The sequence below is a fragment of the Salvelinus sp. IW2-2015 genome, linkage group LG30 (genome assembly GCF_002910315.2).
Source record: "Salvelinus sp. IW2-2015 linkage group LG30, ASM291031v2, whole genome shotgun sequence".
Taxonomy (NCBI): domain Eukaryota; kingdom Metazoa; phylum Chordata; class Actinopteri; order Salmoniformes; family Salmonidae; genus Salvelinus; species Salvelinus sp. IW2-2015.
In genome coordinates, this window is record NC_036869.1 from 7,456,186 (window position 1) to 7,483,273 (window position 27,088).

Here is a 27,088-nt window from a genome sequence, read left to right on the forward strand (position 1 = left end):
AGAGGTCAGTGTGTGTAGCTCCATGCCTGGTAGAGGTCAGTGTGTGTAGCTCCATGTCTGGTAGAGGTCAGTGTGTGAAACAATTAGCGAATGTGTCATGTTCCATTAGCTTTGTTTATGAAGAACCCAGGATTATCTCTCTCACACACACACACACACACACACACACACACACACACACACACACACACACACACACCTGATAAGAAGGCAACTTTTTCCTTTAGAATAGGCAACACCTCCATCGCTCTCATGTCTTCATTTTTACGAAAACCTGGAGAGAGAGGGAAAGACAGAAGTGTTAGGATTTTTTACAGAAACTCCCAATGTTTAAATGTTCTCCTCTTCCATTGACAGGTTTCAGGAAAAATAGGCCTAGTTTTATCCAACTTGTTCTACAATTCAAATTTCAGACTTTGTATTTCTTCCTTGAGTATGGGGAATAGGAGGTTGATTTTTTCAGCATCACAGTCAAAGAAAGAAAGTTTTCAGAATGGGAAACACGATATTGATTTTGTCTGGCTGGAGTAACTGTTGAAGAGTGGTGGAGAGAATAGGTTTATTTCGGGCTCAGTTGATGGGAGGAAAATCCCTGCCACTGAAGAAGCCATCTGACTGACAGATGTTTCCACTGACTCCTAGAAACTGGCTTTGAACCCTAGTTTAATGATGCAAGAACACACACACAGAGGAATAAGTCAGGGTTTCAGAAGTAGGAACTTACACCTGCTTCAAGAGTTAAAAAGGGAAGGTTGGTCAAACAAAGAGCGGTTGTATTAGTGTCTTACCCAGAGAGAGACGAGGAGAAAAAGGTATAGTTTATTTCCTGGTTATGTGTTGACAAAAATGAGACCACTACCTGTCCTTCACTAAACAGAGAAAAACCTACCTACCTACACCCCAAAACAGCACAACACCTACACCACAGTAGCAGCACGACATAAATAGCTCATTATTTCATATTGAGATAAAGAGGCCCTGCTGGCCAATTCATCTCTAACCCTGTGTCTCTACTATTTTCTCTCTATCCCCTGTTTCCCTCTTCAATCTCTCCATATCATGCAGGAGTTGGACTATATTGTTTATGCCACCATTCTACCCTCTCTCTATCACTCTCTTTCCCTCCCTTCTTCCCTTACTCTCTCCCTGCAGACTCATACATTTGTGTGCTTAGAGTTATCCAGGACAACACAGTCATTACAGAGAGAGACAGAGAGAGATACAACCAGACCACAGACCAAACAAACCCTAGCCACAACCTATATAGGCCCCCCCAGATCAGACCTATGCCCCTTCTGCCCACCACCCCTGCACCAAGGACCTCAACATGGCAGCCAGACATATGCCCAGGCCGTGAGCAGAGTAACAGGCCCAACCCCCACTAATGCACCCGCCCAAGCCACATCCATCGACCTAAGAGGCATTCACCAGACGCTCAGCATGCACTTCACACCTAATGGTCCAAGCCTTTTTATTTTACCAGGTAAGTTGACTGAGAACACGTTCTCATTTACAGCAACAACCTGGGGAATAGTTACAGGGGAGAGGAGGGGGATGAATGAGCCAATTGTAAACTGGGGATTATTAGGTGACCGTGATGGTTTGAGGGCCAGATTGGGAATTTTAACCAGGACACCGGGGTTAACACCCCTACTCCTATGATAAGTGCCATGGGATCTTTAATAACCTCAGAGAGTCAGGACACCCGTTTAACATCCCATCCGAAAGACGGCACCCTACACAGGGCAGTGTCCCCAATCACTGGGGCATTGGGATATTTTTTAGACCAGAGGAAAGAGCACCTCCTACTGGCCCTCCAACACCACTTCCAGCAGCATCTGGTCTCCCATCCAGGGACTGACCAGGACCAACCCTGCTTAGCTTCAGAAGCAAGCCAGCAGTGGGATGCAGGGTGGTATGCTGCCTGCAAAACCACAAGAATAACACCGGACACTATGGAACACAAATCCTTTACCATCTCTTCCTGAAATATACAAGATCTGAGGTCATCTGCCTTTGGCCTAAAGCGCAGGAACACAGACTTCACCAAAGAAATCGGAAATGCAGACATTGTCATCCTACAAGAAACATGGTATAGAGGAGATGAACCCACGTGTTGCCCTCTAGGTTACAGAGAGCTGGTAATCCCATCCACCAAACTACCAGGACTAAAACAGGGAAAAGTATGCTAATTTGGTATAGAGCAGACCTAACTCACTATTAAAATTTATCAAAACAGGAGCATTTTAGATAGAAATAAATAAGGAAATGATCTCAACAGAGAAAAATGTCCACGTGTGCTACCTACAGTACCTTCCGAAAGTATTCAGACACCTTGACTTTTTCCACATTTTGTTACGTTACAGCCTTCTTCTAAAATTGATGYAATTGTTTCCCCCCTCATCAATCTACACACAATACCCCATAATGACAAAGCAAAATCAGGTTTTTAGAAATTGGATGGGGAATGTCGCTGCACAGCTATTTTCAGGTCTCTCCAGAGATGTTAGATTMCCTTCAAGTCTGGGCTCTGGCTGGGCCACTCAAGGACATTCAGAGACTTGTCCTGAAGCCACTCCTCCGTTGTCTGGCTGTGTGCTTAGGGTCGTTGTCCTATTGGAAGGGGAACCCTCGCCCCAGTCTGAAGTCCTGAGTCTGAGGTCCTGAGCGCTAGTCTCCCAGTCCCTGCCACTGAAAAACTTCCCCACAGCGTTATGCTGCCACCACCATGCTTCACCGTAGGGATGATGCAAGGTTTCCTCCAGACGTGATGCTTGGCATCCAGGCCAAAGAGTTCCATCTTGGTTTCATCAGACCAGAGAATCTTGTTTCTCATGGTCTGAGAGTCTTTAGGTGCCTTTTGGCAAACTCCAAGCGGGCTGTCATGTGCCTTTTACTGAGGAGTGGCTTTCATCTGGCCACTCTACCATATAGGCCTGATCGGTGGAGTGCTGCAGAGATGGTTGTCCTTCTGGAAGTTTCTCCCATCGCCACAGAGGAATTCTAGAGCTCTGTCCTAGACCTTCTCCCCTCATTGCTGTGTGGCCGGGCAGCCAGCTCTAGGAAGAGTCTTGGTGGTTCCAAACTTCTTCCATTTAAGAATGATGGAGGCCACTGTGTTTTTGGGGACTATCAATGCTGCAGACATTTTTTAGTACCCTTCCCCAGATCTGTGCATCGACATAATCCTGTCTCGAAGCACGACGGACAATTCCTTCCACCTCATGGCTTGGTTTTTGCTCTGACATGCACTGTCAACTGTGGGATCTTATAGAGACAGGTGTGTGCCTTTCCAAATCATGTCCAATCAATTCAATTTACCACAGCTTGACTCCAATCAAGTTGTAGAAACATCTCAAGGATGATCAATGGAAACAGGATGCAGCTGAGCTCAATTTCGAGTATCATAGCAAAGGGTCATAGCATAAGGATACTTATGTAAATACTTTATTTTATTTTATACATTTGCAAAAATTAATAAAAACCTGTTTTTTTTGCTTTGTCATTATGAGGTATTGTGTAGATTGCTGAATATTTTTATTTAGTCCATTTAAGAATGAGACTAACGTAACAGAATGTGGAAAAAGTCAAGAGGTCTGAATACTTTCCAAAGGRACTGTACATTCCCCCAGTAGAATTKCCATACTTTAACAATGACAGTTTCTCCATATACTAGTCTGTGGCGACCTAAACGCCATAACTGGACAAGAACCTGACACTTTTAGCACACAGGGGMGCAAACCTCTACCTGGAGGTGARAGCATTTCCTCCGCAATTTGCCCCCCTAGACACAAATACAAACAACAAAAAAAGCGGGTCACAACTCTTGCAGCTCTGTCACACGCTGGGTCTGTACGTAGTCACTGGTAGGCTTCGAGGAGACTCCTATGGTAGGTACACCTACAGCTCATCCCTTGGCAGTAGTACTGTAGATCACTTTATCACTGACCTCAACCCAGGGAGGGAGTGTTCACAGTCAGTCCACTGACACACCAATCAGATCACAGCAAAATCATAGTTTACCTGAACAGTGCAATACTGAATCATGAGACATCAAAGCCGAACAAACTGCATTCTACTATAGATGYAAGAAAAGTAGTGTAGAAATCTACCAAAAAACTGTCTCAATCTCTTCTAGACAACTTCCTCTACACAACGTTTGACTACAGTAGTGAAGGTGTAAACTTGGCAGTAGAAAACCTAAACAGTATATTTGACTTTTCAGCTTCCCTATCATTTTTTTTTTTTAAAGCAGACAACATAAGAAAATGAACAACAATGACAAATGGTTTGATGAASAATGCAAAAACCTAAGAAAGAAATTGAGAAAGCTATCCATCCACAAACAGAGACCAAGAGAACCTGAGCCTGCGCCTTCACTATAGTGAAACAAACAGCACAGAAACCAGTCAGAAACCAGCTCAATGTAGAATCCAGAGAATGTAACCACTTCTGGGAAAATTGGAACACACTAAACCAACAACACAAAGAGCCATTTATCCAAAACAGAGACATATGGATAAACCACTTCTCCAATCGTTTGGCTCTATAAAAAAGAACAAACAGCAAAAACATAATCATGATCAATGACAAATCTCAGAATCAGCTTTTAAAGACTGGAGAATCCAGCGGGTTCTGGTAATTACATTGAATGAACTACAGGACAAAATACAAACCATACAACCCGAAAAGGCCTGTGGTGTTGATGGTATCCTAAATTAAATGACAAAATATACAGACCACAAATTCCAATTGGCTATACCTACACTCTTTAACATCATCCTCAGCTCTGGCATCTTCCCCAATATTTCGAGCCAAGGACTGATCACCCCAATCGACAAAAGTGGAGACAAATTTGACCCCAATAACTATCGTGGGATCTGCGCTTTCAGCATCCTACGGTTGTAAGATCTACGGTCCACTCACTAACCAAGAATTCACAAAATTGGACTACACCAAATTGAGACTGCATGCAGAATTCTGCAAAAACATCCTCCGTGTGCAACATAAAACACCAAATAATGCATGCAGAGCAGAATTAAAGCCAATTTAGGCTTAATCTGAAAATGTGGTTGGAAGCTCCGTATGGAGGGTGTGACGCAATTGCGGAGCCTCTGGAGGCTTGCAGAGGCCAAATTGAGCTCCGTACTTCATCGTCGTGTGTCTCCCAAATTGTGTAACACTGCAGAGGGCTCCGTATAGCTCCGCATTGGTTGACAGTAGGTGGGGGGTCATGTACCAACACAAACTCACTGCCTTGACAACTTCCTTCACAACAGCTCTGCACTGATCCGTGAAGCGCAAAAAGCATGAATGCCCTGAGGCCGCATCACAACTGACAGTTCACYAGAGATAACCGCTATGCCCCCCTCCAAAAATAAATTGGGTTTCCAGAAAAGGAAAGAAAGGAAACAGAGACAGATAAAGCAAAATTCAGGAGAAGAAAAAAAAAATTGCCAGAAAAAACGAGGAGATGGATTTGAGTTGTAAGTCAGTGCAGACGGCCTYCCGKACTGAGTAGCCTAGCTAGCCAATATAGCTAGCTTGATAGCCTGCTAGCTACAGGTAGCCGCCTACCGTGGACTCACTACCAGCTATGGCTAGCTAATTAGCTATTATGTCGATATTATTATAACTGTATTCCCCAATATTTGCGTGATATTTGTTAGCTAGCTAGACTAAAATTAAAACCTACCATGTAGCCTACCTATCCATACTGTAGATGCTACTACTACTACTACTACTGCTGTATACAAAGATCCCAACGTGTGTCTACTACATGAAGTGGACCTTGGAGGTGAGGCAATTGTTTTGTAGCAGCAGCAGCATAKCTAGACCATTTTTTAAATTGTAAAGTTCAGGAAACATGATGACTTAGACACACTTAAATATGTATTCTATTTGATATGTATACTGTTAAAACGTTTTTTCTTTCAGTGGTAGATTTTTAGTATGGTAACCTTTGTAGGAGCGAACATTAAACCTAAAATTCCCTTTGTTTACTCACTTCCTAGTGCTTAGAGAGCCCCAAGTAGGCAGAATGTCAGCAGAAAGCTGTCAGACTGATGCAGAGGAGAGCAGGGAGGAGGAAGAGGAGTTAAAGAGTAGCAGCAGTGCCAGTGAAGGAGTGACAGAAGAGATTGAACAAGCAAGTAGTAAGGGAAAGGAAGAGTGAACAGATGAGGTTTTAGATGATCCAGCACTGTAGCCAGAGAAAGTACAAGACCATGAAAGAGAAGCTATTGTTCACAGACTAGCCAACAGGTGTGTGAGGAGACAGAACTGTATAAAATCATGCCCCCAGACTCAGAAGGCGAGCCATTCCCCAACTATTTACAGTACAGTAAGTCAGCAAACGAAAAGAATGCAGAGAGACTGGCTTATTTATAGTAAGAGTGTAAAGGCATTATATTGCATTCCTATGTGTTTTTTTTCCTCATGGGCAAAAATAACCATCACCCAGTTCTCTGGGATGGCTATATAAGATGGCTATATGGATGGCTATACGCTGGATATAAGGATGGCTATAAGATGCTATATGGATGGCTATAAGCTGGATATAAGAATGGCTATAAACTGGATTATAAGGATGGCTATAATAATGGCTATACGCTGGATATAAGGATGGCTATAAGGATGGCTATAAGGATGGCTATAAGGATGCTATAAGCTGGATATAAGGATGGTGTCACGGCCATCAAAAGGAGGTGACCAAGGCGCAGCTTGTATGCGTACATTCTTCTTTATTTATAAGAATAAACACTGAACAAAACAAAACGTGAAGCTAAATATGGCTAGTGCAGACAGGCAACTAAACATAGAATAAGAACCCACGAAACACAAAAGGGAAATGGGCTACCTAAATATGATCCCCAATCAGAGACAACGATAAACAGCTGCCTCTGATTGGGAACCAATTCAGGCCACATAGACATACATATGCCTAGACGTTCCAACACCCCTGACATACAAAACTAGCAATACCACCCTAGCTCACACCTGACTAACCAAAATAATAAAGAAAATATAGATAACTAGGTCAGGGCGGTACAGATGGCTATAAGCTGGATATAAGGATGGCTATAAAATGATATTAAGGATGGCTATAAGATGGCAATAAGGAGGAAATAAGGATGTCTATAAGGGATGGCCTATAAGATATTAGTGAAATGGCAGAGAAACGTATGACAAACTACCAGAGCATGAGGATGGTGTCTCACAAGAACTGTTACTGGAAAAATCTGCAGCATACCGTAACAACAGCTACAGGTATAGACAGTCAGCAGAAACAAATCCGGTCAGAAATGTATAAAAACAGAGCACTTCTAMAAAGGATGTTGGATGTGACACTGTACTTAGCATCTAGGAATCTGCCATTCTGGGGGAAATCACMRAATCTTGATGATGTGCATAATGGACATACCTAGYCTTACTGGAACTGTTGTCAAATTATGACCCGCTATTACGTGAGCAKTTACAGAAAGMCAGGGWCAAAAAGAAAGGAGCACGACTGACTCATTACCTCACAGCCCTGAGAGACAAAACGAGTTCATAGGAATATGGGGTCAAAGGGTTTTGAAAACAATACTTGATGAAAGAGAAGATGCAATCTATTACTCAGTTATATGTGACGTAACTCCAGACATTTCCCATACTGACCTAAATGTATTATTGYTGAGATATGTASACAAAGATAAAGTTCAGGGAACAGGTYGATGSGAAATAATTGAYYYAAAAAWWMYAWTTWAAYYKRTTMSRWYYAAYMRRTWWMSKWWYGGSKYYAYYYGGWTWYSRTTMMTWAWWAYYAWTMGMWAWWKAWTWWTTWAWRRMYAAKKWMGYWRKMTMGMRKWTTRRTRKWTWAAAKRMYKRWKKAWWKCKWWWWWTWAAAAAATAAGTCACCAATTGRGTWGTTATTTATAATAAAGCATCTTAKAAATCTCATGACACAGACAGCTTTTGTTAACATTAGGAACCAATACTGTTTGCAATACTGTTAATTTAGGCAAAGYATGAAGGTGGAAACTAGAATCTGCTCAATTWTAGTATAGAGCAGCAGAAGCTTATAGTTAGTACATTTAATAASACATATTGTTCAGTACGTTATTTGAATCTGAAACATTCTGATTTCTATGTTAGGGGCCCGGTAGGTTTTTTTGATTTTTCTCCATGGGGCCCCAAAATTCTGTCAACGCCCCTGCCTACAGAGAGATGAACCTAGAGAAGAGTTCACAAAACACAAACAGACCCCACAGAGCCCCAGTACAGCGCCCCAGTACAGCAACACCCAACCAAATCATGAGAAAAAATAAGTTTATTAATTAATTGACACATTGGAAAGAACTAATAAAAAAAAACAAAGCAAACTGGAACGCTATTTGACCATAAACAGAGAGTACACAGGGGCTGAATACCTGACCAAGGAAAGCTTTGTCTATGTACAGACTCAGTGGCAGACCTGGCTCTCAAGAGAAGACAGGCTATGTGCCCACTGCCCACAAAATGAGGTGGAAACTGAGCTGCACTTCCTAACCTCCTGCCAAATGTATGGCCATATTAGAGAGACATATTTTCCTCAGATTATACAGACCCACAAAGAATTTGAAAACAAATGCACATTTTGATAAACTCATATCTATTGGGTGAAATACCACAGTGTGCCATCACAGCAGCAAGATGTGTGACCTGTTGCCACAAGAGAAGGGCAACCACTGAAGCACAAATACCATTGTAAATGCAAACTATATTTATCTGTCTATTAATTTTCAACTATTTGCACATTGTTAATTAACACAGCCAGTAATAACATTTGAAGTGTTATGATTACTGCTCATTTCTGATTGTTGATTTAATTTTTGTTGTATCTATTGCACTTTCTTTGGCAATGTAAACATGTTTCCCATGCCAATAAAGCCCTTTGAATTGAATTGGAGCTCGCAAGTGGCATTACTCTCTTTCTGCAATGTTACAGCGCCTCACAGAGGAGTAAGTGAGCACACACACACACACACACTATACACATACTTCTTTCTATCATGCTGTTATTCATGGACAATACATTTAGAGCTTGGGGGAAAGTAGCACACACATTCACACACACGCAGACATCTGGGGGCATGGCATGCCTCGCTTCCCAAAGGCATTGTGGGAGTATGTATTGCTATAGTAATCCTCCAATATCTGAGGTGACAAGAAAATAATGATCTACAGTTTACTCTCATTTTCATCTCTCTCTCTCAACTTCCCRGAGGGGGTACAATGAGATTATATACATAAATACAAATTGTATTGCAAAGCCCACCCACTTAAGAGAGCGGAGGTGGTTCACGCAATAGCCAAATACKTAGGTTATCTCAGTTGGTTACCATGGACTTGAATCAAATGTATTTATAAAGCCCTTTTTACATCAGCAGATGTCAAAGTGCTATACAGATACCCAGCCTAAAACCCCAAACAGCAAGCAATGCAGATGTAGAAGCACGGTAGCTAGGAAAAACTCCCTAGAAAGGCAGGAATCTAGGGAGAAACCTAGAGAGGAACCAGGCTCTGAGGGGTGGCCAGACCTCTTCTGGCTGTGCCGGGTGTAGAATGGTGATGGACGTTAAGGTTCGTCTTTACAGTAGATGAAAGTGTAAGTGGGTAGTGGAAGCCTTGTAGTGCTCTGTGAATTCACTAAACTGATACTGTATAGCTCCTCATAGCAATAGCCCTCTTTATTCAATTCTAATAACACACATCCACGTCAGATGGGAGAGTAGTGACCAGACTCAGACAGGCTCCTAGTAGTCTGCCTGTAGGAAGCAGAAGTGCGTGTGTTCCTTGGCCCTGCTCTGTATTCCATAATAATTCCAGTGTTACTTCTAGTGTGTTATGACCTGAGCTCCTCTATATTCAGCTGCCCCTGTGGTGAGCTTCTGGAACACTTTCCACACTCCCACAACCATACTCAGTCAGGGGGAGGGAGAAGGGTGAGAGTGACTGTGCATGTGTGTGTGTCTGTATGTGTGTCTGTATGTGTGTGACAGATTGGGTATATTATTAATCCCACTGTGCATTTTGAGGATAAGGAAATAAAACAGCTAATTGCTTTTAAAATACAGCTCACACACACAGTAGGATGTGTTATTTCACAGACATCTTTACACTTATGGGATTAGCTAGACAGGCCAGAATCCATAGAATTACAGCTGCAACTATACACACACAAATATCTGATACACACAAGGCCACAAAGAGACAGAGAGAGAGAGAGAGAGAGAGAGAGAGAGAGAGATAGATAGAGACAGAGAGAGACAGAGAGAGAGACAGAGAGACAGAGAGACAGAGAGACAGAGAGAAATAGTGAGAGTTGAGGATTTATGAAAGCAGCTGAGAAGTGACAGCCAGGATGGACCAGCAAAAAAAAAAAAAACGAGTGAACAAGAAAAAAAGAGAGGACGTAAAGAAAGTTAAAACCCTGCAATGCTGCTGCAGATGATGATGTCACCCTGACTCGACCACAGCAAACGGACACGGGTGGAGGGATGGGCCACTTTCGGGTTTTTTCCCACTTTCTCACCCTCACTCTTCAAAAAAAGTGGCTGTCTTTAACCATTACTTTCCCAGTCAAACCAAAGAGGGGAGAGTGGAATAGTGCAACTAGATACTCTATAAAGATACTTCCTCTCCTGATCAAAAGGCAGAATCTGAAATGGCCCTTAATTCCTTTGGTCAGAGCACCACGTGGTACACCATAAAAAAGGAACCTGTTGCTATTTTAGATGATACACCCAAAACGTTTGGCATACCCGTCAGCTGGATGAGGGCGGAGCCTGTCGGTGTGTAAAGCCACACGTGAAAAGGGTCACCAGTGTGGACGTTATCCTCCAACACGTCTGCGTGTTTTATTCCCAGTTTTACAAAGTCTGTCACTCCAACCGGCCAGGCAGCATGTGAAACTAGCTCCTCTGCTAACACACCCCCAGCTAAGCTACGCCAAAACAGATGCTAATTACATTGTGAAAGACAAGAATTAGCCCCATAATCCTATGCTATCAAAATCAAGCTAACCAAGGCTAAGAGATATTTTGGGGGCAAAAAATAAATAAAAATGCTTTTGAGGAGTGGTGCTAAGCTAGGCCAATGTATGCTAAACTAAGAAGCTAGCAGCTCCTCCTGTGTGAGCTGGTGTCCTGTGTCGGTTTAGGAGAGGAACAGGCTTCTACTCAAACTGCTCTTAATCTCATGTTTTAACTCCCTGAGTGCGTGTGTGTGGCTTAGAGAGAATTCAAATAAAATCTTACTTGTCACATGCTTCGTTAACAGGTGTAGACTAACAGTGAAATGCTTACTTATAGGCCCTTAAATGCAGAGACAAAAAAAGAGAAATAATTTTAAAGTAATAACACGTAATAATAAAAGTAATAAATACAAAATTAGTAACGATAACTTGGCTATACACTGTTTATACAAAACATTAAGAACATCTGCTCTTTCGATGACAGACTGACCAGGTGAAGCTATGATTCCTTAGATATCACCTGTTAAATCCATTTCAAATCAGTGTAGATGAAGTGGAGGAGAAATGTTTAAAAAAWATACTTTGAAGCGTTGAGACACGGATTGTATATTTGTGCCATTCAGGAGGGTGACAAAAACATGTAAATGCTTTGAACAGAGTAGTAGGTACCAGGCGTACCGGTTTGTGTCAAGAACTGCAGCACTACTGGGCTTTTCACACTCAACAGTTTCCTGTGTGTATCAAGAATGGTCCACTACCCAAAGTACATCCAGCCAACTTGACACAACTGTGGGAAGCACTGGAGTACATGGGCCAGCATCCCTGTGGAACGCTTTCAAAACCTTTTATAGTGTCCATGACTCGACGAATTGAGGCTGTTCGGAAGGTGCCCCGAATGTTTTGWACAGTCAGTGTATATACAGGTACCAGTACCGAGTCGAGGTAGATATGTACACTAGCGTTCAAAAGTTTGGGGTCACTTAGAAATGTTCTGGTTTTAGAAAGAAAAGCAATTTTTGTCCATTAAAATAACATCAAATTGATCAGAAATACAGTGTAGACATTGTTAATGTTGTAGATGAACATTGTAGCTGGAAACGGCAGATTTTTTATGGAATATCTACATAGGCGTACAGAGGCCCATTATCAGCTACTATCACTCCTGTGTTCCAATGGCACGTTGTGTTAGCTAATCCAAGTTTATCWWTATAKAAAGGCTAATTGATCATTAGAAAACCCTTTTGCAATTATGTTAGCACAGCTGAAAACTGTTGTRCTGATTAAAGAAGCAATAAAACTGGCCTTCTTTAGACTAGTTGAGTATCTGGAGCATCAGKATTTGTGGGTTCGATTACAGGCTCAAAATGGCCAGAAACAAAGGACTTTCTTCTGAAACTCGTCAGTCTATTCTTGTTCTGAGAAATGAAGGCTATTCCATGCGAGAAATTGCCAAGAAACTGAAGATCTCGTACAACGCTTTGTACTACTCCCTTCACAGAAAAGCGCAAACTGGCTCTAACTAGAATATAAAGGAGTGGGAGGCCCCGGTGCACAACTGAGCAAGAGGACAAGTACATTAGAGTGTCTAGTATGAGAAACAGACGCCTCAAGTCCTCAACTGGCAGCTTTATTAAATAGTACCCGCAAAACACCAGTCTCAACATCAACAGTGAAGAGGCGACTCCGGGATGCTTGCCTTCTAGGCAGAGTTGCAAAGAAAAAGCCATATCTCAGACTGGCCAATACAAATAAAAGATTAAGATGGGTAAAATAACACAGACACTGGACAGAGGAACTCTGCCTAGAAGGCCAGCATCCCGGAGTCACCTCTTCACTGTTGACGTTGAGGCTGGTGTTGCACCAGTCTTTTCTCCTTTGTGTGGCCATAATGCCCCGTAAAAAAATCAATGCCTTTTGCAGCCAGTGGCTGTTGTGCCCTTGGGCTGAATATAATAATTATAATTTCTCACAGGCTACAAGTGAAGACAGACACATCGGGGACGCCACCGCGTGCGTCCTTATCCAATTCCGAGGTGCATATTGAAAGAACTGTCCACATTTACTTTTCGTCAGCCAACAAGATGAGTAGGTCTAACAAACATCAAAAGCACTAGCCTGTCAATCTACTATCCCCCATAGTACAAAAGTTGACCTATTCTATTCTGTGCAATAAATAAATATTACATAGTCTGGGACAGTATTGGGATGCGATAGATCCCAAATTAATACAACCACTGTTTTAAGCAATGAGCTTGACGCAAAAGTAGAGAACATTCATCTTAAAATGTTGATAAACTACTAGGCCATTTCTTCACATTATAAGTGCAGCAATAAGCACACGGCAGTAGGTACTTAGCAAGTGTGAATGTTCCATTAGCAGAAAACACCATTCTCAAAAGGGACCTCAAATCTGATTATGCATGTAATGCTTTAATTATAAAATGTCCATTTTTATGGTGAAACTACATGTGTGCCAGTTAGGCTCTACACCCGTTGTAAAGCGGATTAAATTTGCTTCATTTTAAGAAGTTACTTGGCCACTTTAGTTGTGATACAAACCTTATCAAAATATATAGGCCTATGGACTAGGCTACATGAGGCTTGCTACTGGGATTTGAAAAAGTCGCAAAAAAAAAAACGCAAGCAATGTTTCTTGCCTTAAACTGGGCATCATTCACAAGTGATAATTTACCATTCACAAGTGACAGGCTAATATTGTCACCCATCAAAATATTCTTGATTGAATATTGTATTTACATACCCTAAATAATATTTGTGAAATGCGTTTTGATTTAGAATGGACCAGTAGATGTTATCTATGCACTTAAATAGCGAATGGAGGACGGTTTTCCCGTGGTTCATTTTCATGCCAGCCAGGTAGGCTATACTCCTGTTGTAAAGACAAGCAATGTGCTTTATATAAATATAGTAGGCCTAGCCTATAGAAAGCTGATGGGATCCTCCTCTTTTTAATAGAAGCCAGTACTCTGTTTCCTTACACAATTGCATAGCCAATAGAAATGTTGCGCAACATGAGCTCATGAAGTGTTAGATTTTCGATACATTTGCATTGATGTCAGGGTGATTAGAGGGACAATAGAGGGCTGAGTACCAGGCAGTTAGTAAGTTTGGTAGGCTGCTAATGACCATCAGCAGAATCATAGCTGGGAGAAGCCTAATTACCGTGACTAAATGGTCATGTGGAATTTGACTACTGTCATGACTCGTGACCGCTGGTGTAGGGGTAATACGGTCACCGTAACAGCCCTAGTGTGGACCGTGATAGATCTTTAGTGATGTGGACACCGAGCAACTTGAAGCTCTCGACCCGATACCCCCATGCTTGGCCCTCTTTTTCCTGTAGTCCACGATCAGCACCTTTGTCTTGCTGACATTGAGGCAGTTTGTAGTCCTGGCAGACCTCCTCCCTATTGGCTGTCTAATCGTTGTTGGTGATCAGGCCTACCACCGCCGTGTCGTCAGCAAATGTAATGGTGTAGGGAGACTGGGAGTACACGAAGGGACTAAGCACGCGCTCCTGAGGGCCCCCCCATGTTGAGGGTCAGCATGGCAGATATGTTGTTGCCTACCCTCACCACCTGGAGGCAGCATGTCAGGAAGTTCAGGATCCAGTTGAAGAGTGAAGTGTTCAATGCCAGGGTTCTTTACCTAGTGATGAGCTAAAGAGGGCACTATGGTGTTGAACGCTGAGCTGTAGTCAATGAACAGCATTTTCACATTGATGTTCCTCTTGAATAGAGATTGCATCATCTGTGGATTTGTTTGGGCGTTATGTGAATTGGAGTGGGTGGGTCCAGAGTGTCTGAGATGATGGTGCTGATGTGAGCCATGACCAGCCTTTCAAAGCACTTCATGGCTACAGACGTGAGTGGTACTGAGCGATAGTCATTTAGACGGGCTACTTTCCCGTTCTTGGACATAGGGACTACGGTGGTCTGCTTGAAACATGTAGGTTTTACAGACTGGGTCAGGGAGAGGTTGAAAATGCCAGTAAAGACACTTGGCCAGCGCATACGTCCTGGTAATCTGACTTTTGAATGTTAACCTGTTTAAAAAGGTCTTACTCACATCGGCTACGAAGAGAGTGATCACACAGTCATCTGGAACAGCTGGTGGTTTCATGCATGGTTCAGTGTTGCTTGCCTCAAAGCAAGCATATAAAAAGGCATGTAGCTCCTCTGGTAGGCTCGCGTCACTGGGCAGCCCGCCCTTTGTAAACCGTGATAGTTTGCAAGCCCTGCCACATCCGASGAGAGTCAGAGCCGGCGTAGTAGAATTCAATCTTAGTCCTGTATTGAAGCATTTCCTGTTTATGGTTAGTCTGGGGTCGTAGCAGGATTTCTAATAAGCATCCGGATTAATGTCACGCTCCTTGAAAGCGGCAGTTCTAGTCTTTAGCTCAGTGTGGTTGTTTCCTGTAATCCATGGCTTCTGGTTGGGTATGTACAGTGGGGCAAAAAAGTATTTAGTCAGCCACCAATTGTGCAAGTTCTCCCACTTAAAAAGATGAGAGAGGCCTGTAATTTTCATTCAATCCATTGTAGGATTTGGTGGAAGATAAGTATTTGGTCACCTACAAACAAGCAAGATTTCTGGCTCTCACAGACCTGTAACTTCTTCTTTAAGAGGCTCCTTTGTCCTCCACTCGTTACCTGTATTAATGGCACCTGTTTGAAATTGTTATCAGTATAAAAGACACCTGTCCACAACCTCAAACAGTCACACTCCAAACTCCACTATGGKCAAGACCAAAGAGCTGTCAAAGGACAACAGAAACAAAATTGTAGACCTGCACCAGGCTGGGAAGACTGAATCTGCAATAGGTAAGCAGCTTGGTTTGAAGAAATCAAACTGTGTGAGCAATTATTAGGAAATGGAAGACATACAAGACCACTGATAATCTCCCTCGATCTGGGGCTCCACGCAAGATCTCACCCCGTGGGGTCAAAATGATCACAAGAACGGTGAGCAAAAATCCCAGAACCACACGGGAGGACCTAGTGAATGACCTGCAGAGAGCTGGGACCAAAAGTAACAAAGCCTACCATCAGTAACACACTACGCCCCCAGGGACTCAAATCCTGCAGTGCCAGACGTGTCCCCCTGCTTAAGCCAGTACATGTCCAGGCCCGTCTGAAGTTTGCTAGAGAGCATTTGGTGATCCAGAAGAAGATTGGGAGAATGTCATATGGTCAGATGAAACCAAAATATAACTTTTTGGTAAAAACTCAACTCGTCATGTTTGGAGGACAAAGAATGCTGAGTTGCATCCAAAGAACACCATACCTACTGTGAAGCATGGGGGTGGAAACATCATGCTTTGGGGCTGTTTTTCTGCAAAGGGACTAGACGACTGATCCGTGTAAAGGAAAGAATGAATGGGGCCATGTATCGTGAGATTTTGATGAAAACCTCCTTCCATCAGCAAGGGCATTGAAGTGAAACGTGGCTGGGTCTTTCAGCATGACAATGATCCCAAACACACCGCCCGGGCAACGAAGGAGTGGCTTCGTAAGAAGCATTTCAAGTCCTGGAGTGGCCTAGCCAGTCTCCAGATCTCAACCCCATAGAAAATCTTTGGAGGGAGTTGAAAGTCCGTGTTGCCCAGCAACAAGCCCCAAAACATCACTGCTCTAGAGGAGATCTGCATGGAGGAATGGGCCAAAATACCAGCAACAGTGTGTGTGAAAACCTTGTGAAGACTTACAGAAAACGTTTGACCTCTGTCATTTGCCAACAAAGGGATATAACAAAGTATTGAGATAAACTTTTGTTATTGACCAAATACTTATTTCCACCATAATTGCAAATAAATTCATTAAAAATCCTACAATGTTCATTTTTCTGAATTTTTTCTCATTTTGTCTGTCATAGTTGAAGTGTACCTATGATGAAAATTACAGGGCCTCTCATCTTTTTAAGTGGGAGAACTTGCACAATTGGTGGCTGACTAAATACTTTTTTGCCCCACTGTACGTACGGTCACTGTGGGGATGATGTCGGTAAACTCCTCAATCCTGGAACATGACAACACAGCAGTAAAATAAACAGTCAGAGACAGACCAACAGTAACATGACCACCCCCAGCAGTGAAGGAGAGAGAGAGAGAGAGGATAGAGGGAGTATGGGGGGATATTTGGGTGAGGAGTTACTCAGGCCAGAAAGTCATACGATAGATTGAAGGGATCCATAGCTACAGCCAATCTATGTCTGGCATCTACGGAATCATACATGAGCAAGTGACAAYGGGTCAAATAATCCTGTGTTACGGAGTGTGTGTGTGTCCTTGTTAATGAACTTGACAATTCTGTAGGTTGTTCTTCCTGAGAATGATGACCATGGCGTCGTGTTCACGGTCAAAATCAGAACAAGGCCAGTATGTATCATTTCAAGGCAAATAAGGCAAGACCAAATCAATATCTGCTGCGTGTGAAAGCCTACGTCATCGGTTTCTCTTTATGTAGGACTGGACTCAAACAGACACATCAAAGGCTGCGGATTAGGGAGGGCTCCAGGAGGTGAAGTGAGCATTAGTTCCTTGCAGTCACAAAGCAATTTACAGACAAACACACACACACTGAAAAACACGTACAAACATGCACAGAAGAGAAATGTGTGCGTGTGTGTGTGTGTCAGTCAGTCAGTATATGCCAGTTGCCAGGACAGATGGAGAGGGAGGAATGGAGAGCAGAGAAGTTCTCTTCATACCATCTCTCACTCAAACATGTTGATATGATGATCCAGAGCATGTTAAAGTGCTAATCTCATAATGGTTATGGTCCGGATTAAACTCATGACAACTGATCTGAAGTCAGCTGTTACAGGGGCCTCATGAGGGGCCAGAGGGAGAGAATTGGTCAGGCCGGTTTGGGTAATGTTAAGTTTGAGATAGCATAGAGGGCGTGCCTAAATACATTGCATCACTGGCCTTTTCCAACTGAGGCCTGTGTTGGAATTCCTGGTATTCGCATAAACTGGTTCCCATTCTCCAGAGTAGAGCAGGGAGGATATGGGAATAGAGGAGAACTGTTTGGATAACAGACAATTATTCAAACAATACTCATGGCATTTGTTTCAACAGTAACCTGGGGAAAATGTTCTGCACTATCATGAACAGCAAATTACTGCACTCTCTCAGTGGAATCAAATTGGATTACTACCTAATTATAAAACATCAGACCATATAAATACCCTACACACKCCCCAAWTGAAAWATATGTAAAAYAAWAWAAATATTATCTCCTGCTTTGTAGATTTCCAAAAAGCTTTTAGATTCAATTTTGCATGAAGGCATTTTATTAAAACTAATTACAAAATGGTGTGGGTGTAAAAACATTTCACGTCATCAAATCAAGGTACAGAAATAACAAGTGAGCAGTCAAAATTGGAGATAAACATACAGATTTATTTTCCCAAGGGTGCGGAGTAAAACATGGGAACAACTTGAGCTCAAAGTCTATTTAATACCTATATAAATGAATTGGCTAAAACACTTGAGCAARCAACAGCCCCTGGTCTCACTCTCAAAATCACAGAAATAAAATGCTTCCTGTTTGCAGATGATCTGGTGCTTCTGTTCCCCACAAAAGATGAGCTACAGCAACAGTTCTGTTGCACCTGGGCACTGACAGTCAATCTAAAAAAAGACAAATATTATATTCCAAAAGAGGTCCAGATGTCAGGGAAATTATTCAGACCCCTTGACTTTTCCACATTTTGTTACGATACAGCCTTCTTCTAAAATGTATTTATCCCCCCCAAATCTACACACAATACCCCTTAATGACAAAGCAAAAACAGGTAAAATATTTATGCAAATTCATGAAAAATACAAAACTGAAATATGACATTTACATAAGTATTCAGACCCTTTACTTAGTACTTTGTTGAAGCACCTTTGGCAGCGATTACAGCCTCGAGTCTTCTTGGMTATGACGCTACAAGCTTGGCACACCTGTATTTGGGGAGTTCCTCCCATTCTTCTCCGAGGATCCTCTCAAGCTCTGTCAGATTGGATGGGGAGCGTCACAGCACAGCTATTTTCAGGTCTCTTCAGAGATGTTCGATCGGCTTCAAATCCYGACTCTGGCTGGGCCACTCAAAGACATTCAGAGACTTGTCCCGTAACCACTCCTGCGTTGTCTTGGCTGTGTTTAGGGTTGTTGTCCTGTTGGAAGGTGAACCTTTGCCCCAGTCTGAGGTCTTGAGAAGGTTTTCATCAAGGATCTCTCTGTACTTTGCTCCGTTCATCTTTCCCTCAATCCTGACTAGTCAGCATGATGCTGCCACCAACATGCTTCACTGTAGGGATGGCGCCAGTTTTCCTCCAAACATGATGCTAAGAATTCAGGCCAAAGAGTTCAATATTGGTTTCATCAGACCAGAGAATCTTGTTTCTCATGGTATGAGAGTCCTTTAGGTGCCCTTCGGCCAACTCCAAGTGGGCCGTCATGTGCCTTTTACTGAGGAGTGACTTCTGTCTGGCAGAGACGGTTGTCCTTCTGGAAGGTTCTCCCATCTCCACAAAGGAACTCTGGAGCTCTGTCATTGTGACCATCGGGTTCTTCGTCACCACCCTGACCAAGGCCCTTCTGCCCCGATTGCTCAGTTTGGCCGGGCGGCCAGCTCTAGGAAGAGTCTTGGTGGTTCCAAACTTCTTCCCTTTAAGAATGATGGAGGTCACYGTGTTCTTGGGGACCTTGAATGCGGCAGAAATGTTTTGGTACCCTTCCCCAGATCTGTGCCTCGACACAATCCTGTCTCGTAGCTCTATGGACAATTCCTACGACCTCATTGCTCTAACATGCATTGTCACCTGTGGGACCTTATATAGACAGGTGTGTGCCTTTCCAAATCCTGTCCAATGAATTGAATTTACCACAGGTGGACTCCAATCAAGTTGTAGAAACATCTAAAAGGATGGTCAACGGAAACAAGATACACCGGAGCTCAATTTCGAGTTTCATAAGAAAGGGTCTGAATACTCTATGTAAATAAAAGTATGTTCTTGATTTTTTATACTTTTGCAAAAATAATAATTTCCACCACCCATGTTGGCGAGAAAAAATAAATACAACACCCCCAAAGTACTTTGCGTGGCTAGAAGACACCACAAAAAAAATGGAAGCACTGTAAGACAGTACACGAGGCAGACTATCTGACAGAATTATAGACTTATGAGCAACATGTTCCCCCAAATTTAAAAKAAATACWATTTTTTTTTAACAAAAAKCGAAAATCCAATAACTATTGGGAGAAAAACCCATTTTTGCCATATTCCCTGCAAAAAGTGTAGCTTCCTGCCACAACTGCAGGGACAGCTAGTAGAACGACCAGCCAGAGCAGAAACATTTCTACCCYTCTTTCTCACTATTTCATTATTGTCTTAATTTATTTCTTACTGTATTGTCCTGTTAAATGTTATTACTCATTGAGTCTTATCATTTTTACTATTATCCATCTGCGTTATCATTGATTTGACATGTGTCTATATGTTTGCTATGGCAATGTGTGCCAACACTTTCCAAGCCAATAAAGTCTTTCGAATTGAGAGAGAGTCTGGAATGTGAATCTCTGTGTGTGAGATAGATGCAGGTGTCACTACGTCCTGACGGAGAGGATTGTCACGAGAGAGAGTCTCTCTCTCCCCCTCTCCCTCTCCCCATTATGGCTTTCAGTTTCAGGGCTTAAGCATTCTCAAGCTCTCCCTCCCTCCACCGTTTTCTCTACTAGTTCATCAACCAGATTGTTGTTAGTAATTATTTACTAGACACAATGCACTCTCACACTCTCGCTCTCTTTTTCTGTCTTTCTCTCTCTCAGTCTTGTTGCCAGCTACTCTACCCCCCATTAGCCTAGTTTGGTAACTTTGATTGACATCKGATTCTCCCAACTCCCAGCCCCACGGAGATTTGATTGGTCGGTGAAACAGAGGGGGTGATCCTATTGGCTCGGGAGACTGAGGGGGCGATCTTATTGGCTGATGGCCAGTCTGATCAGCCACAGCTGCAGCACTTTAACAATGCCCTCACTGTGGGTACAGCTGACACACACACACAAAAAAATATATTAAAAATACAAATAATAATTGCCCATCTGTGCTAGTGACCAGCATTGATAATAGATTTAAAAACTTTCCACCGGTCCGTCCTAGGCTCTCTTTTCCCTGCTTACTTCTCACTCCCTCTCTTTCTCCCCTATTTCTRCTCTCTCCCTCTGACCATCCCGTTTTCCCCAGAATGTCAGTTGCCAGTTGAATCTCGCCATCGCTCCCCGTCTCATTCTCTCCATTCGACCAGACTTCTAATAACAGGGTAGAGTAAGAGACTGAGACACAGGCCAGGGTTACCCCAATGACCTGGAGGGATGAGAAGAGAGAGAGAAAGAGAGAAACAGCCCACCCTAGCCCCTCATACTGAACATATGTCTGTCAGGGACCAAAGGCACAACCAGGGTTACGTAACACTATCTCTCCATCCCCCTCTCCCCCTCCCTCCCCCTCCCTATCCCAGTGTGACCAGCGAGAGAGAGAGCAGGCCACCAGATTGACTGGTTTCAAGCTTTAGATCTTAGAAGACATCACATATTTTAACCCCTTTATAGGGCAGACCAGTGACATCACTGCTGAATGACTCAGAACAATAGCCTCGACCTATAACCGTGCCTAAAGACAAGGAAGTAAAATAAATACGTTTTAGACAAGACTGGAGAGATGAGGGGGAGGGGGACACTTCAGCAGATACACTCCCAGTCAAAACACTCCCAGTCAAAACACACCACCCTGCATACCACTGCTGGCTTGCTTCTGAAGCTAAGCAGGGTTGGTCCTGGTCAGTCCCTGGATGGGAGACCAGGTGCTGCTGGAAGTGGTGTTGGAGGGCCAGTAGGAGGCACTCTTTCCTCTGGTCTAAACAAAGATCCCAATGCCCCAGGGCAGTGATTGGGGACACTGCTCTGTGTAGGGTGCCGTCTTTCGGATGGGACGTTAAACGGGTGTCCTGACTCTCTGAGGTCATTAAAAGATCCCAGGCACTAACGTAAGAGTAGGGTATTTAACCCCGGTGTCCTGGCTAAATTCCCAATCTGGCCCTCAACCATCACGGTCACCTAATAATCCCCAGTTTACAATTGGCTCATTCATCCCCCTCCTCTCCCCTGTAACTATTCCCAGGTCGTTGCTGCAAATGAGAACGTGTTCTCAGTCAACTTACCTGGTAAAATAACGGTTAAAAAAAAAAAATTAAAAAATTAAAGACACACTAAACACATGCTGCTATGACAGACATCAATGGTAGATCCCAGACAAAACAGTGAAACAAAACGACCAGAAAGGGGAAGGGAGGCAGAAGATCACAGGAACACACGAATGCTGGGTATGCGTGTCATCCTACCTGGTAGCTGACTGGACAAGTCTCCTTTGGGCTCTTTTGGGAGGGAACCATCTGGAAGAGGAGAGAAAAAAGTGAAGAGAAACAAAGAGAGAGATTATTATTAGGTAGTCAGTTCTGGTGTGTCTCTACCAAGCTAATCAACTCCAGGCCTGGACAGATCTATCAGGGACTGGTTCAGACCCTGAACACCAGCGGTGTATTCATTAGGAAACAAACGGAAGAAAATGGACGACCTACCTGTATTTGTCCAATATAAAACTAATTTGAATTGTAAACAGTTTTCTGCTGCAAAACGTTTTTCAACAGTTTGAACTAATGAATAGACCCCAAGTGAATGCCATACCTGGCCTGGCATGAATCAATCCATTAACTACCAGAAGAAGCCCTCCTGTCCTTGGAGACAGCTACACCGCTAATGCACTACGCTACCAATACACCACTCTAACACATGCTGTAAACATCAAACAAACCTTTTGTCTGACGATCACTAGCACATTATTCCCGTGTGTGTGTGTGTGTGTGTGTGTGTGTGATTGTGTTGTGTGTGTGTGTGTGTGCTGTGTGTGTGGTGTATCTGAACTAGAGGTCGACCGATTATTGGAGGACCAAAACAGCCGATACCGATTAATCAGACAATTATTTTATAATGACAATTACAACAATACTGAATGAACACTTATTTTAACTGAATAATACATCAATAAAATCAATTTAGCCTCAATAAAATAATGAAACATGTTCAATTTGGTTTAAGTAATTGCAAAAACAAAGTGGTGGAGGAAGAAAGTAAAAGTGCAATATGTGCTATGTAAGAAAGCTAACGTTTCAGTTCCTTGCTCAGAACATGAGAGAACATATGAAAAGCTGGTGGTTCCTTTTACATGAGTCTTTCAATATTCCCAGGTAAAGACGTTTTGGTTGTAGTTATTATAGGGAATTTAGGCTATTTTCTCTATACCATTGTATTTCATTAACCTTGACTATGGATGTCTTAAGCACTTAGTATGGCAAGTGTAAACAGTATAAGCTTCCGTCCCTATAACCCGCTCCTCCCTGGCTCGAAACCAGCAAACACAACGACAACAGCCACCATTCAAAGCAGCCGTTACAACATGCAGAGAGCATGGGGAACAACTACTAGAAGCACTCAGAGGGAGTGACGTTTGGAAACGCTATTACGCGCGCGAGCTAACTAGCTGGCCATTTCACTGTCGGGTACCCACCAGCCTCATCTCGGGAGTGATAGGCTTGAAGTCATAAACAACGCAAATGCTTGAACGCACAAACAAGAAGACTGTGGCAAAACACACGAAAGTGCTTGTTTGTAATGAATGTTTACCCGCCTTGCTTCGCCTACCCGTCAGTCAGATACTTAAGTATTTGTAGGCTTGGTATGCACCAGTCAGATTAATATACAACGCAGGACACGCTAGATAATATCTAGTAATATATCATCAAGCATGCTATACTAGTGGTTATGATGATGTTTTTGTTATAAGATAAGTTTAATGCTAGCTAGCAACTTACCTTGGCTTACTGCATTCGCGTAACAGGCAGTCTCCTTGTGGAGTGCAACGAGAGAGAGGCAGGTCGTTATTGCGTTGGACTAGTTAACTGTAAGGTTGCAAGATTGGATCCCCCGAGCTGACAAGGTGAAAATCTGTCGTTCTGCCCCTGAACAAGGCAGTTAACCCACRGTTCCTAGGCCGTCATTGAAAATAAGAATGTGTTCTTAACTGACTTGCCTAGTTAAATAAAGGTATAAAAAAAATACAGATTTCCGATTGTTATAAAACTTGAAATCGGCCCTAATTAAATCGGACATTCCGATTAATCGGTCGACCTCTAATCTTAACACATGCTCTCTCTGACACACTTCCTGTGGATGCTGTGTCCTTACTGCTGGGTGTTGGGTGATGGGATACATGAGGGTGGTAGTGAATCACAGTGTTTTACACACACGTCACAGTCAACAGCAATAGAGGAAGGTGTGAAAACAGAGGGATGGATGGAGGGGGATAAAGGTTAGAGTGTTCTCCACTCATGGAATTTCTCCCTACGACAGGAAGACAGGTTCAGACCTTGGACACCAGTGGTGTATCCATTCGGAACCAAACGGGACAGACGTTATATTGAAAAGACCAAACATGAACACACAGCACATACTTGCAGTACCAGCAGCAGTAGTTCTACGGTCACAGTTATCTAACTGTATAGCATCACAGTTCTAATAGTATGAGGCAAGAAAAATCTACAAAACATGTTGAGATCGCGCGTGCGTGCGTGCGTGCGTGCGTGCACACGCACACACACACACACACACACACACACACACACACACACGGGTTAGGCTCAGATCCCAAAGAGAGAAACCAAGAGGTTTGTCAGGATCAGAAGTGGGCTAATCTAATGAGATCCACCCCCCTCTGTCACACACACACACCAAGTGAACAGCGCAGGGCCAACCACCTGCTACGTCATCCATTTACTGACAGCCAAACACAGAAATAGGCAGAGGAAATGACAAAGTAGAACTAAGAGCAAAGTCAGAAGAGTAGCCCAATCCCCTGTAAAACCTTCTAGAACTCTCTCTCTGACCTTCTAAACAGTGGGTATGATTCAGGACGGTGTCACCATCCATCTGATACACACAGCTTCTCTCCGATACTCACGCTCTCTCATTCGCTTTACTGTGGCTATAGACAGCACATTATGGATGGACAAACACACACACATTTTATAGGCCTCCGTTTCCCCTTTGACTTCTCTGCAAGGCTACTCATCACTGCGACTCACTTGCATACACCAGTCACTCCCTAAAGCCCTCTCATTTCAGCATACCACCGCTATCAATCACCCAAGCAATAGAGAGGGAGAAAGAACAGAGAGAAAGAGAGTGCGCAAGACAGCATTTTACAGCCCACCAGCGACCCAGAGACAGAGAAATGGTCCATGAGGACTTGTCCTACTTTACCTCTCTCTTGTTCTGGTGTCACTTTCAAACAGGAGCAGCAACAGAGATAGTGCTGTCTCCATGCAACCAACCAATCAATCTGGAGTCATTCCCTGTTCAATTATTCACATTTTAACCAACCTTTATTAGCAGTCTGACAAATACAATGTTTGGTGAAGCAAGAGAAAACTCAAGGTAAAACTTAGTTTATGGAACGGTACACTAGCTGTTATCAGATAGTTGTTGTTTTTTTAATTAGTGGGATGAAATTAATTTCATCCGGCATAAATAGAAATCAGAATACAGAGGGTCACAGGATTAAGAGATGACGCCTGAGTTCAGACAGTGCAGTGGCCAGCACACACCGTGTGTGTGTGTGTGTGTGGAGAGGTTAGGGGTAAAACGATCTGACACTGAGACATCATGTGTTAGCTCAGGGGAGTTCACTCCACAGTCACTGCTCCTCTTCACTCACACACACACTTCTGTTATGCTCTTATTCTGCCTGGTAAGGTTGTGGTGACCTATATTCAGTCCCCTAGTCTTCAGGTAGCCTACACAGACAGAAGAGAGAAATAGAGAGGGTAAGAGAGGGATGGTAAAGAGACATGACTGGAGAGAGAGAGGGCACTAGTGTGTGTACCCCTGTGTTGTGCTTTCATGTCCTGACTAACAGCATTAGAGTGATTTACGTGTGTGTGTGTGTGTGTGTGTGTGTGTGTGTGTGTGTGCTCTAACCGTGTTAAGTGCATTTAAGTGAGAGTCAATTCATTAGATTAGACACTGACCTGTCCTCTAATCCAACCATTCCCTGGGATTACAGCCTTTAGTTGCCCCACGGTTATATTTAACACACACACACACACACACACACACACGTAAATCAAATGAATGCCTGCTTCCACGCACAAACACACACAGAAGAGGGATGTATGATATTGGTTGTCAGCTCTACCCTCTGAGGCAGAGAGAGAAAATCAAAGTAATAAAGATGTTTCCTGTTTTTATCACAGCGCTGATATCAAAGAGGACACACATGCACTTCCACAGAACAAGGACTGTGTGTGTGTGGCGCTAGTCTTTTCCCCTGGTATCGCTGATGTCTGTCCCATACCTGCACTGCACGTTGCCGCGTYACCCTCTGCAGCTATACGGACCATAGAAATAGAATGAATAGAACCGGCGTCCCAATTCAAGTCAATGATGGCATAACGGGTGGACTGGCAGGTTTATCCATAGCGAGTGTACCCATAGGAGCAAAGCAGGAAGTGTACCCATCAATCGGTGCTGTGAGTTTTTRCCATCAACTCAACTGACARTACAAACAATACATTCCATTGCATCAGCCACATCAGTTAACATCATTTGAATGAAGATGCTACTTTACCATGGAAATGATAGRATCACAATACCAGGCAGCCATTGTGAGTGTACCCATAAATTCACAATACAAATTGCCAGGATTAGAGGTTCCAAGCCCGTTCTATTCATTCTATTTTTGTGTTACGGACCTCGCTTACAGACATTAACACCCACAATTGTGTCACCATAAGGTGTGAGAGTCTTACAGTCCTGATATGATGTACTGGGAGTGTACAGTCCTGTATGTGTACTGGAGTGTACAGTCCTGTATGTATGTATACTGGGAGTTACAGTCCTGTATGATACTGGGAGTTACAGTCCTGTAGTGTACTGGAGGTACAGTCCTGTATGTATACTGGGAGTGTA

At 43.1% G+C, this 27,088-nt stretch overlaps 1 long non-coding RNA gene across 1 annotated transcript in view; it reads right to left on the reverse strand.

Annotated features, from left to right (window-relative positions):
• Positions 1-198: 198 nt before the first annotated feature.
• Positions 199-27,088, reverse strand: part of LOC111955284 (uncharacterized) — a 32,771-nt gene continuing 5,881 nt past the window's right edge. Inside the window, exons 2-3 of the long non-coding RNA XR_002876102.2 lie at positions 22,408-22,458; positions 199-274 (exon numbers count right to left, since the gene is read on the reverse strand). This is a non-coding gene — a long non-coding RNA (uncharacterized lncRNA). The remainder of the gene's footprint in view (positions 275-22,407; positions 22,459-27,088) is intronic.